General features: G+C 32.1%; 1 long non-coding RNA gene across 1 annotated transcript; it reads left to right on the top strand.

The window, feature by feature from the left end:
* Positions 1 to 1,719: 1,719 nt before the first annotated feature.
* LOC132736825 (uncharacterized) lies at positions 1,720 to 5,836 on the top strand. Its single transcript, XR_009626633.1, has 2 exons — positions 1,720 to 2,802; positions 4,473 to 5,836. It is a non-coding gene; the product is annotated as an uncharacterized LOC132736825 (long non-coding RNA).
* Positions 5,837 to 14,457: the final 8,621 nt, after the last annotated feature.

Here is a 14,457-nt window from a genome sequence, read left to right on the forward strand (position 1 = left end):
ACATAAAGTTAGCATGCTGAAATTAATATTTACCTATTATAATTCAGATTTATGCATACTTTTATTATGATGTGCTTTATGTCTCCATTAATATTTTCATGTAATCTCTTTTGCTTTACTTAAAAAGAGTGCTATACAAAGGTTAAAAAAAATAATAAGACGAAAAAAATTAATTCAGGCATAACTTGCACAATTGATACATATTAGTTTATCTCATGTTCAATGTACCAAATGATTATTATTGATTATATACTTACATGTAAATCAGTAGTCAGTGCACCTTTACAGTTCAGACCAATTCTCTGAGAGCATTCCCACCGCATTGAGGACTTATTTTCATTTTTCTTTGTGTAGGCATAACCTTCATACAGAAGCTTACGAGAACCTTTATTACTTGAATTCCATTTTGGGTATTCATGTCTATTGCAGAGAGCCATCATATTATATACCCAACAAAATAACAGTTTGCAGTTAAGTAAAACAAAGATGAAGTAATTTTAGATAGCAAACTGCAATTAATAGCCTCATTTTAAGTTATTATCTGGAAAGATCTAAAGCTAGTGTGCAACAAATTTGCCTTTAAAGGTGTTTATCATTGCAAAGATTAATTGATTGTTTGTTACATATAACTATAATTGCAATGATTAATTATAATCAACTATCATTTATTTGTTTGTATTTTACAATTTTCTCAGCAATAATAACATCAATAAAGGGTGTCATTATTAACTGGCTGTGACAAACATACACCTTTTAATTGTTTGTATGCTTTTCTCTTTTTTTTCAGCAATTCTTGAAGCAGTTGGTTCTTAAATTCATTGAACTAAAAAGAAAAATAAGAAAAGAAATTTCCCAACCATTTCACATTATTTGAGGGAATTTTGACTACCCACTGAGGGGATTATGACCACCCCTTTATTTTTGCCAAGGGGATTATGATAACCCTGTCATTTCTGTTGAGGGGATTTCGATCACTATGTCGTTTATCAACCAAGGGGATTATGATCAAGGGGATTTTGAGCGTCTCCCTGAAGAACAATCTCAGTTTAAAATGTCACTGTGTTATATTATCATACTGAGGAACACCAATTTATAAGTGTACTATAGTTTAGGGACCTTTCTGTCAGAGTTAAATCGTATACATGCACAGTACGTGTTTAGATATCCCCACTCCAGAGCATGCCTGTAGAGTGGCTCCTTTTTTCTGGGGTTTACTTAATGTGACGACAGATAAATGGACAACGATAGAAATGTCTATTCAGATGCTCATTCTCTGATTACTTTTTTTCTTGGGCTTTATATTGCGACAACAAGGGACGTGATTTTATTTTGCATGTATATAAAACCTAACATTTTGTTAAAATGAAGCTTAGTGTCAGAATTAAGTTAACAACAGTCTTTTAAGTGTCCGGGTTTTTCCTAAAGATCGCTGTGGGTTCTGATTTATTGAACACGTTTCATAAAATATTACTACTTTATTCAACCAATGACTTCAATGAATTAAGTCATAGAAAATATGAGAACAAAATATTCTGTTTATCACATTTTCAAAATAAGTATACATGTAGTTTACAGTCTAAAAATATAATGTAACGATAACATTCCATGACGTATTAACGTAGTCAGAATTAAAAATGCTCGAGAGAAAACCATTCGCCAGACTCGTTTTCAAGTTCACTTTTCTTTTTCAGATAAATTGTAAGGTCTATGTTTCTAATTTTCACTAGCTAACTTCCTCTTTAGTATTTGTAGCCAGTACAGAACCGATTTTTTTTATTTTCTTCTGCTTAAATTGTGACACTCATCGAAAAAAGGGGTTTGAAAATATGTTTGACAACCATTTTTAAATAAACCTATGTAATTTATTTATCTTCGTCCGTATCAATTACAAAACAATAAAATAACCTACTAATTATAAAACATGTCTAATTATAAATAATATTTTTATTACCCATGGTAAAGTGTTTGTTTGCTACAATTCAATAAGGGAATGCCACATTTTTCATTTAGCTTTTAAGGAATTATAAAACGGAATTATACCATAAGAGTGTGTAAACCATCAAAGATTAGATACTTGTTGCATTTAATGTTAATTAACTTCAATGTTTAAAAATATCTCACGATAAATAGCTACTCGAAATTATTTCCTTGATATTGAAAAATCTAACACATTTAATTAAATGTATCAGGTAAGGAGAGTTAGTTGTTCATGCACGTGAAAATCGAAACATTCGGTCATATAATTTTACCATGAAAAGAAAACAGAAGCCATAATATCAATCAAGCAATATACTATAGTAGGGCCGAAACGTCTCGCTGAAAAGGGCCGAAACGTCCAGGGGCCGATTTTTCTACTGGGGCCGATTTGGTTTGGGGTCGAAACGTCCTGTTTGCGTGTCCGAAGACTGACGGAAAGGGCCGAAAAGTTGCGACCCCAACATATTTATTTTAACAAAAGAACACTTAGATAAATGTATTGTTGTTTTCTATAATGAAAAGGTCAGAGTTGACCGAGGTTCGGCGAAAAAAACCGGACAATTTTCCCGCTTCACACATTACAGGTCACGTGATCATTTGAGCACAGAAAAGACCAGTTTAGGAGGGAACGTCGCACGGCGAAGAGGGCAAATGGCGTTCTCTGTTGATTTTGCAGGTGTGTTAATATTTTACAACTTTATTGTGATTTTTCAGGTATGTACAGTACTGAAAGAAGAAGAAAAAGAAGAAGAGCCTGTTTAGAAGGGAGAGTCGCATGGCGAAGATGGAAGAAATGGCGAAGATGGAAGAAGAAATGGCGTGCAGGTGTGTTGATATTTTACAACTTTATTGTGTCATTTTATTCTTTTATTAACCTATCCTATGCCTTTGTTATATGCCTGTTTAGTTTTATTTTGATGATTTGTATACATTATTGCTCCTGATAATTTAGACACCTGGCCGTTTTATTACCCTGCGCCCACATGGCTTGCTAGTAATCGTGTTGTTCGACTTCGCGCGAGATAACTTCGGCGTTTTTTGTTTATTTTATTTATGTTATTTGACAAACTCTCCCTGCACATTCTGATTATAAATACATTAGGTATTAAAAGGTATAACACAAAAAGCTTGTCTCTCAGCCGCAGGTTGGCTGTGGGTCCATACTCTCGAGGTTAAAACGTGTAAAAGGTATAAAATAATCTGGTCTCTTAGCCGCAGTTTGGCTGGGGGTCCGTACTACATGTATAAAAGATATAAAATAATCTGGTCTCTTAGCCGCAGGTTGGCTGGGAATCCGTACTACATGTATAAAAAGGTATAAAAAAAATCTGGTCTTTCAGCCGCAGTTTGGCTTGGAGTCCGTACTACATGTATAAAAAGGTATAAAATAATCTGGTCTCTTAGCGGCAGGTTGGCTGGGGGTCCATACTCTCGATGTAAAACATGTGTAAAAAGGTATAAAAAATCTGGTCTTTCAGCCGCAGTTTGGCTGGGGGTCCGTACTACATGTATAAAAAGGTATAAAATAATCTGGTCTCTTAGCCGCAGTTTGGCTGGGGGTCCGTACTACATGTATAAAAAGGTATAAAAAAATCTGGTCTCTTAGCCGCAGGTTGGCTGGGGGTGCTACTACATGTATAAAAAGGTATTAAAAAAGTCTGGTCTTTCAGCCGCAGTTTGGCTGGGGTCCGTACTACATGTATAAAAAGGTATAAAATAATCTGGTCTCTTAGCCGCAGGTTGGCTGGGGGTCCGTGCTACATGTATAAAAAGGTTTTAAAAAAATCTGGTCTTTCAGCGGCAGTTTGGCTGGGGGTCCGTACTACATGTTTAAAAAGGTATAAAATAATCTGGTCTCTTAGCCGCAGGTTTGCTGGGGGTCCGTACTACATGTATAAAAAGGTATAAAAAAAATCTGGTCTTTCAGCCGCAGTTTGGCTGGGGGTCCATACTACATGTATAAAAAGGTATAAAATAATCTGGTCTCTCAGCCGCAGGTTGGCTGTGGGTCCATACTCTCGAGGTTAAAACGTGTAAAAAGGTATAAAAAAAATCTGGTCTTACAGCCGCAGTTTGGCTGGGGGTCCGTACTACATGTATAAAAAGGTATAAAATAATCTGGTCTCTTAGCCGCAGGTTGGCTGGGGGTCCATACTCTCAACGTAAAACATGTGTAAAAAGGTATAAAAAAATCTGGTCTTTCAGCCGCAGTTTGGCTGGGGGTCCATACTACATGTATTAAAAGGTATAAAATAATCTGGTCTCTTAGCCGCAGGTTGGCTGAGGGTCCTTACTCTCAACATAAAAACATGTGTTAAAAGGTATTAAAAATCTGGTCTTTCAGCCGCACATTGGCTGGGGGTCCGTACTCCCAACTTATAACATGTAGAGAAAGGTATAAAAAGTCTGGTCTCTCAGCCGCAGGTTGGGTGGGGGTCCATACTCTCTACGTAAAATCATGTATAAAAGGTTTGAAAATAAATTTGATCTCTCAGTCACAGGTTTTACTGGAAGAAGAAGAAAAAGAAGAAGAATTAAGAACGTATTTAGGAGTGAGAGTCACATGACGAAGATGGAAGAAATGGCGTGCAGGTGTGTTGATATTTAACAACTTTATTGTGTCATTTGCATTTTTCATTAGCCTATCGTATTGAATGCCTTTGTTATTTGCCTGCTTATTTTTATTTTGATGATTTGTATGCATAATTGCTCCTGATAATTTAGACACCTGGCCGTTTTATTACCCTGCTCCCACATGACTTGCTAGTAATCGTGTTGATGATTATGGTTGATGTTGAATTTTACGGACTAGGTTGACCAGCCGCTCGACGTTACATACTTCGCGCGACATAGCATTCTTCGGCGTTTTTTGTTTAATTTTTATTGTATACTGACAAACATTCCCGCCACATTCTGATTATTAATACATGTATTTTGCGCATGTCAAACAGGTTTATTTATTATATGTAAAAGGATGTATATTGAAGAAAATGTGTATAAAAATTGGTAAAATAAATGGATATAAATTTTGCTACTGGTCGGCGCGGTGATATCTTTGTTTCACTATCAGTATTAAATGCATAATGCCGGGTATTAAATGCAAAAAAAGGAATAGAAAATATCACAAATAATAGTTTAACTGTAAACATGTCAAAGAAGTGAGTTTCAAAAATGTGTATAAGATTGTGTATAAAAATGTGTATACATAAAGAATTGGTATAAAAATTGTGTATAAAAAAAAGGTATAAAAAGTGTGTATAAAACATGGGTATAAAATTGGGTTAAAGAAAGATTAGTAAGATGTGATTTGTAAAAAATAATGTGTGTATCAAAATAACTTGTATGAATAATTTGTATGAAAAAGGTATCATAAAAGGGTATTAAATTGTATCTGGTTCCTGGTTGGCTGTTTCGCGAGAAATCCCGTTTAACATGTCAAAGGTTTTTTTTAATTAATAGTAAAAATAAAAACTTGGGTATAAAAATACTTGTATGAGAATGTGAATAAAGAATATGTAGTAAAGTTGTTTCTGGTAGGCTGTATGCTCCATAATATTCCCCATTATTTCATAAGATGATATGAATAATGTGTGGTAAAAAAAAATATCGCAAAATTATAATTTAAAAAAGGGTTTTAGGTAAAAATTGTGCATCTTTGATGTTGGTATAACATGCACATACTAACTTTCGGTTCAGAGCTCATCGTGTGTCTTTATGCAATTTCTGTTCTAGAGTTAGAAATTTTAAGCACAAAGATGGTCAATTCTAAGGGTTAACACATATGTTAACATTGGTATGATATGCTATGAATTGTCTATATAATATGAAAAGTTAAGGTGCAAAAGGTGGTAAAAATAAATGTTTTAAAAGAATTTTAAAAATATTCCAGAATGTAAACAAATGTGTTATAAAAATATGCTTGAAAAATGTGTATATAAAAAAAGGTATAAAATTAACATAAAAAAGTTATAAAAAAAGTTATAATAATACAAATAGTAATAAAAAAAATTATAAAAGAAATAATAATAAAAACATAAAAATACTAATTATAAAAAAATTATAAAAGAAATAATAATAAAAACATAAAAATACTAATTATAAAAAAAATATAAAAGAAATAATAATAAAAACATAAAAATACTAATTATAAAAAAAATTATAAAAGAAATAATAATAAAAACATAAAAATACTAATTATAAAAAAAAAATATAAGAAATAATAATAAAAACATAAAAATACTAATCATAAAAAAAAAAAAAAGAAATAATAATAAAAACATAAAAATACTAATTATAAAAAAAAAACAAATAAGAAAAACAAACAAATCACATACCAACAACATAATTAAGCTTCGTTAACTGAATGGTGGGAGAAGTGTAGCGCGTTATAATAATAATAATAATATAAAATAAAACGTCCATTCAGTCGCGCGTATAAACCGTTCGACGTATACTATGACTACACTTCTTCCAATGCTGCCTAGTTTTAATAACTAGCATGTCCCAAGCCATGATAAAAGCAGAGGGGAAGAAATGAAGTTAATAGATTTTATAGCGAAATCAACAAAAATGATCTGATCATGGTCTGCACTGTTCACTATTCAGACAGAACATAATTTTGAAACTTTCCGAAAAATAAAGTAATTAAATTGAAAGATGGATATAAGTCCATTTAACATACTAAGCCTGGTTAGGTTTATTTCTTCCAATGCTGCCTAGTTTTAATAACTAGCATGTCCCAAGCCATGATAAAAGCAGAGGGGAAGAAATGAAGTTAATAGATTTTATAGCGAAATCAACAAAAATGTTCTTATCATGGTCTGCACTGTTCACTTAATTCAGACAGAACATATTTTGAAATTTTCTGAAAAATAAAGTAATTAAATTGAAAGATGGATTTAAGTCCATTTAACACACTAAACATGGTACTGAGGTTTAACTCTTCCAATGCTGCCTAGTTTAATAACTAGCATTGTCCCAAGCCATGATAAAAGCAGAGGGGAAGAAAATTTTAATGAAGTTGATAGATTTTATAGTGATATCCACAAAAATTGTCTGATCATTGTTCACAATTCATTTAGTATATATTTTGAAATTTTCCCTAAAATGATAAGATTGAAAGATAGGCAAGTCAGTTTAATATAGCTCAAATTCAGTATCCTTTCATTATCTGTTTACATCAATTACTCATTATTCATCCCTTTCTCATAGTGGTAGAGTGTTGGCTCTCTGATTATAGTTAGAAATTGAATTGACCCTGAATTAAATCCTTTAAAAGGCATTGTTACCTTGACTAGATATTTAAGAAGAATAAATAGAGCTAATTCCTAGTTTTAAAGGGACTCCACTGAGGTTTAAAAGCCTAAAAACATAACAGTTAAATTTCTTACATAATGAGCTGGGGCACTTTAAACAGAAATATATGCAAACATAGTTAAGAAATATACTATGAAATAAATTGAAAATTGTATTTTAATGATTTTCTTAGCCCAATTTGAGTGAAAAGCATTTAAACGCTTTTAATTTTGGGTCATTTTTTACAATTTGAATAATTATTCTGGAAAAAACGTAGTGCGCAAATGATCTGAATTTTGCACAAAGATTAGTGGTCTAAACCTACATCAAATGGTAAATTTATTTGGAAAAAATATTTTCAGTCCCATCATGTCAAAATACCTCAAAGGAGTCCCTTTAACTCACTCGAGTGTTGACGTAACCACTTTTGTTAAAGTTTGCGTACCCTTTCAAATATTTTCAATGTCCATTGAAATATGGCTTTGAAACTTTGCGCACTTGTTCACCATCATGCCCCCCAACCTGTACACAGGAGGAAGTAACTCTACTCTAATGCCCCTTTTAGACTCATATTTACATTTATTATATTAATATACCAACTAATATTATTTGCCTTTTGGTGTACCACCTCAAATATTTTCATTTTCCATTGACATCTGGTTTTGAAGAGAGTTGAAATTTTAAACACTTTTTTGAGAGCATAATAGGTCAATCTCAAAGATCTATAACTTTCATATGGATCTGAAAAATTTGTTTGCCCCAATTGAACATAGTCAAAGAGCCTTGATAATGTAAAATTTTCTATCAAGCACTAAAAAAAGTATAGCGTTCTTTATTTCCTTTTAACTTTTTGTTTTTAGATATTTTTCAACTAAGCGGATTTCAGTGTGTTCTTTACACAAGGCTTTTTGAGAACATTAAGTTTAACAAAAGACTGAGTTTAAGTCAAAACAGTCAAGCTCATAACCAAATAAATAGCAATCAAAGAAAAAAAAAAGGAAATATACAAATGAGCAAGGTGGGGATTTTGTTTGTAATGCACTCTGATTGTAACAACAAGAAACACTTTGCATCCAGATAGTTTAATGGTAGAACAGCTGTTACTTTGTAACAGAATGCCTGGGTTCAAATCCCAGTTTGGATTTAATTGTTTTGTTGTTTACAATGTGTAATTATTTCATCAAATGCAATGGTTTAAAAATTATTTTCATAAATTCGATTTTTTGAGAAAAAAAAAATGAAAATAAAGGTATTGTTACAGCCATGTTGAAGTTGTCATTGCCCTCTGCAAACCTTGAGCATAATTTTTCTAAGTTGTAGGTGTTTTTGACATTCAAAGTCAATTGTCCAAATTTTGCTCTTTTTTTGCTATTAGTGGCTATATACATTTGTTATTTTTGAATAAATTGTCTTCAAATTTGAGCATAATAATCTTTAAGGATAGCCCTACAAGTTTCCAAACAGACCTTGAACTTGACTCATGACTGACCTTGAGATTTACCCTTGTCTGTGTGTCCATCCGTTCTCTTTTGTGTCGCACGTAACTCAAAAAGTATTTGACATAGAGTCATGAAACTTTACAGGAATGTTGATCAGCTGTTGAATTAGTAAAATTTTGCAATTTTCAACTTGTGTTGCATGTTTATCAAAAATAATTTGACATACCGATGGCTGAACGCAACACTGGTCTAACTTGATTTTTACAAAATTTCAAGGAGGCTATAAAAACTTCATTAATTCTATAAATTGGACATTTTTGTTATTTTTTTTAGATTTTTATATCCATATAAGTTAGAATTTTATTTAAAAGGAGTTTCAAAAATTAATATTGGTAAATAAAAAAGATATTTGAAAAATTATGAGTTAGATCAGTTTTCCATCTATAAATCACCAAATTTCAATGATAAATTTTCTGCAAAACTGGTCTAACTTGACTTAGCCCTATGTTGCATTTACAAAATGGGTTCAGTGAGGCTAAAAGAATAATCAATAAGTGCTATGTTTGAAAAAATAGGATAATATAATGGAAAAAAGCTATAACTTTAACCATATTTTTAAAAGAAAACAACTATTCTACGGAAACCGACATTTTAATTTACAAAAAATTGACAATTATTAATTTTGCATAACATACTAGAAATCTTAAAAGTCAGTTGTTTTATCACATAAAATTATTTTAAAAAAAATCTAATTATAAAGTTTCAGTTCGGAATGAATGTTTTGTAGACAAGATAAGATTTTTTTTTATATAAAGAATTATTCAATGTAACATTAAAATTGAAGCACATGTTCATAACTGAAAAATAGAAGCATGTATATAAAACTCGCAACTCTAAAAACACAGGCAATTTGATTCAAAACTAACATTATTTTTGCCTATTGAATATTCATTTATATTTTCAAGTTTATTTATGTAGACAGAATTTCAAGTAAAATGTTATTTGCATAAACAAAACTCCAAGTTGCCAAAGAAAAAACTTTTGCCTCTCTTTGTAATTTAACTTGGCATGGCACTTGTATCTATAGCTTTGTCAACCTTCCTTTGTTATCTTCCGTTATACTCAATTTTTTGTCAGATTTTTAAACATAATTTTTTCCCATATTCCTATTACAGTAATTCATTTCATTTCTCTTTTATCTATCATTATTCTTACTTTTTTTATCTAATATTTTTCCCATTTAATAAATATTTTCTATATTACATAAGCCATCATTTTAACCATTCTCCACTTGTCAGCACTCATCACCAGCATAATGATACCAAAAACCCTAATTTCACCTTCAAAATTAACAGCATTTTTATCACCATCATCATCCTTGGATCTTATATAAACAGCATTGTCTCCACTAGCCCTAATTAATCAACATTACTATTCTGAGTATACATCTCACCACTATTATCTTCCTCACCACCCATATAAGCAGCATTGTCACCAAATTAGACCTTATTACATAAATATTGTCATCAATCACACTTTTATCACCAGCATTGTCATCCTCAGCACTTACATAACCAGTATAGTCCCCACTTACTATAATATCACCAGTATTGTCCCCACTAACCTTTATAATACCAACATAGTCTCCATTATTGATAACTATAATATCACCAGCATTGTCCCAACTAACCCTTATAATACCAACATTGTCCCTTCTTACTGTAATATCACCAGCATTGTCCCCACTAACCCTTATAATACCAACATTGTCCTCACTATAAACTAAAATATCACCAGCATTGTCCCAACTAACCCTTATAATACCAACATTGTCCCTTCTTACTGTAATATCACCAGCATTGTCCCCACTAACCCTTATAATACCAACATTGTCCTCACTATAAACTATAATATCACCAGCATTGTCCCAACAACTATAATATCACCAGCATAATCCTCACTTACTATAATATAACCAATATTGTCCCCATTAACCCTCATATACCAGCATTGTCTCCACTAACTATGATATCCCCAGCATTGTCCCCACTAGTTATAATATTTCTAGCATTGTCCCAACTAACCCTCATATCACCAGCATTGTCCCCATCTACTATGATATCACCAGCATTGTCCCCATTTACTATATCACCAGTATTGTCCCATCATTGATTTCGCAATCCATTATAACCCTCTTTGTCAGCATTGCCCCCACTAAATATTATTCTGTTGCTTCAAGTTTGTAACATCCAAGGTTAGCTTATATTTTTTAGGAATTTACTTAGCCTATAAGGAATTTACACCGGCTGCTGGTACAGACAATAATATCTAACTTGAGGGTAATTTTTTATGGCGGTAAAGAGACACAAGTTTCCACTACACAGTTACCTGAGAGATAGATATTCCTGTCTATGACAACAGCTTGTGTTTGATTTTGTTTCTTGCAGATTACATATCAGTGATATTTCGTAAAGAAATAACGACAACTAATACTTTCATTTAGCACTTTTCTCTTATAGTAGCATATGACTTTAGGCAAAATGATGTCATCATTAGAACACAATTCATTCATAAAAGGTGCTTGGGAATGACATCATTTAAAAACAATGACTTGTCTTACATGGCGGATGTAAGACTAATAATATCTGTCACATGTTGCAGGTTAGGACCGGAATATCCGTCCCAAGGTGACCCGCCCATGGGCGGGAGACCGAGGGACGGATATTCCGATCCGAACCGCAAACACATGTCAGATATTTTTTCTTGCATATTCTACCATATTCCATTAAATTTTAAATTCTTTATCTTTACTTTCAATGGAAATTTATATCATTACAATTGTAACTACTTTCTCACAACAGCGTATGAATTACAACTTTATTCATAACGGCAAAATGACGTCATCCTAAGCGTGCCATTGTACAGCACGCGACTCATCTGGCACCCCCCATGCCAGATGAAATTTCCGGTATGGGTAAAACTCACGGAAACGCCAGTCTGATATGCAAGAAAGGTTTTTCTAGCACCGGTGAAAACAGTGGATAATCCTATCTGATATGCAAGAAAAAATCTTTCCTGTTTCAGCAAAATATGACCTCAGTTGTGTTGGTGTGCCAAACCAAACCAAACCAAAAATTTTTTTCAAATGATTACAAGCCTTATACATACAGATACTTAAAGAAACTTCACTGAGCTTCAAGGCATAAAAACTTAAGATTTGAATTTCTGAAATGAATCAGGTCGGGCCACATAAACAAAAAGATACACAAGAGATAAAAAAAAGAAATTATAACATGAAGTTGAAAATTTTATAATGGTTCTATTAGTATCTAATTTGAGTTTAAAGCTGCATTAATATGCTTTTCAATATCCGGTCATTTTTATAGTTCACATAACTGCTCTGAAAAAAACTTAGCAAATGATCTAAAAGTTTAAGCAAAGTAATTTGCCCATACTTTCATCAAATTGAACATAAATCTCAACTCCCATGATGCCAAGATAGGAATCCCTTTAAGAAGAAGCAAATTGTATTAAATAATTATAAAATCTTGAAATTTTTAGAGGGTGGGAGATCTTGTTTCATAAGTATTAATAGATCACTATGATTTAAAAAAACAAAACAAGAACAACAAAAAACAACACAAATTGTATTGTAAATAATTTTCATCAACACATCAATTTTCATCAATTAAATGATTTAAATATAATAATAAATCTTTTTGAAAGGTTAAATAAATTTGCTTTTATTTTTTTATTTCAATCTTATATGACTATGTAGAGATAATATAGCAATTTTAAACTTATAACTGTTCCTTGAAAACAAAATAGAATTAATTAAGAGCCTTGGATTTACAATTCTGCAATTTTGGCAACAAAAAAGGGTAAAATGTAGAAATAAGTATTTAAGAATATGCCAGACCTAACTTAATACCTGCAAATATAACAATACTGAAATTTATTGTATTGAAATTTAACAGCAACACAGTGCTAACTGGAGTTAGTACAGTGTTATCATCCAATAAGTAAATTTTGATTAATGCAACACAGTTCTAACTTGAGTTAGCTCTCTGTTGCATTTAAGTTATACTCACATTTGAGATAGAGCAAAATGCCAAGTGGTAAATAAAACCCATAAAATTTCACAATTATTTCTAATATTTTATTTACTGATGTATTTCATGCAATTAGGCTAAAATATGCAAAAAAGTCATTTTTGAAAAAAAATCAAGTTAGACCAGTATTGCGTTCAGCCATCGATACAGTCATGAAACTGTCATAAAAATGTACAGAAATGTTGATCTGAGCATGTGAAGTTGTGCACCTGGGTATTTTCGAATTGATTTATTTAGTATTTTTAGAGTTATTGGCCTTGACTTAGAAATTTTTTGTAATTTTCAATTTGTGTCGCATGTAACTCAAAAAGGATTTGACACAGAGTCATTTAACCTTACAGGAAGGTTGCTCAGCATATGTAGTTGTGCACCTGGGGTTTTGCTTGTGGATATTTCCAATATTTGTAGAGTTATTTCTCTTGACTTAGTAAAAACCGTTTCATTATGTTGTTATTTGTTCATTGAGTGCTTGAGTTAGAGTCAACCAACTTTAAAGTAATGATCAACATCACTAAATTACAGGAATAATGATCAACTTTGCATGTGAATTTTAGCTCACCAGAGCTGAATGCTCAGGGTGAGCTATATAAGTATCAAAGGGGGATGCTCCGGCATCCATCGTCCGCCGTCCTGCGTCAACAATCGTCTTCTTCTACTGAAACTATTAAGCTGTTGTACTTCAAATTTGGTCTGTAGCATCCTTGTGACAGTCACACTTGAATTTGCTCATGTCATTCCAAACAAATGTCAAAATGGTTTCCGCTCATTATCTTGAAAATTATTTATCACAAAGTCTACATATTTCACATAGTGATTGGTCATAACCCATCTATTGCAAGTTTCTTTCAAATAATACAATTAACAAAATTACCAATAATATGAGTCAAGGGCATATGTGTCTTTTGACATTTCTTGACTTATGAAAGTGTGAATATGAATTATCTGCTTCTTTTAAGGAACAAAATGCTTAATTAAAAACGTGTACATGTATTTGGTATCTTAGAACTATCTGCACTATTAAGTCCCTTATTAAGGTATTGTTGTAAATTATTATTTTCAGAACTACCCAAGATATTCATTTGAAATTTAACACATGCCTTGATAGTGAAAATTGTGGCTGACTTACAATCCATAAGTCTGGTATAGATTTTCATGTAATACAGTCATGTTATAATTCCCATTTGTGGATTATGAGATTTCCTAAACAAAATTCTTGTTAAATTATAAAAGTGTGTACTGTTTGTTAATTGCCAAACCAGAATTATATTGTATACATATATGTATTTTGTTAGATTGAAATGTGCTCTGTTTTTAAGAAATAAGACATTTTTTTATAAGTAAACCAAATTTGAGCCACGTCACGACAAAACCAATATAATGGGTTTGCGACCAGCATGGATCCAGACCAGCCTGCGCATCCGCACAGTCTGATTAGGATCCATGATGTTCGCTTACAGACCCTATAACAAGTCAAGAAACTGATATCGAACAGCATGGATCCTGATCAGACTACACGGATGCGCAGGCTGGTCTGGATCCATGCTGGTCGCAAACCCATTATGTTGGTTTTGTCGTAACACAGCTCATTTGTTTTAAATTTATCCATAGCATTGCATAAGAAATGCTTGTAATTC

This window comes from Ruditapes philippinarum, unplaced genomic scaffold, assembly GCF_026571515.1.
Source record: "Ruditapes philippinarum isolate M1 unplaced genomic scaffold, ASM2657151v2 ctg3383_1_1_1_1, whole genome shotgun sequence".
Lineage (NCBI taxonomy): Eukaryota > Metazoa > Mollusca > Bivalvia > Venerida > Veneridae > Ruditapes > Ruditapes philippinarum.